A 294-nucleotide genomic window follows, 5' to 3' on the forward strand; every position below is an offset into this window, starting at 1 on the left:
GTCTAGTCCGCTAATTCAGTGGTGAAGTATAGTGTGAAAGGAGCCATTTCATAAAGTGATATTTTCGAGATGACTTTTAACATTCCAAAATGGGAATATCCACTATGGACCATCATCAATGAATTTACATTGTTGTAAAATGTTGGTTCTCGAATTCAATTGACGTTATTCACGAAAAAAGAACAATTATTCAACAATTTTGATGGAAAAAACATCAGTTGAAATCTACCACATCGTCCGAAATTTCATACCGTAATTTACATAACCGTTCGGTTGGTTAAACATTCCTTCTAC

The sequence above is a fragment of the Perkinsus marinus genome, assembly GCF_000006405.1.
Source record: "Perkinsus marinus ATCC 50983 genomic scaffold scf_1104296930014, whole genome shotgun sequence".
NCBI lineage: Eukaryota > Perkinsozoa > Perkinsida > Perkinsidae > Perkinsus > Perkinsus marinus.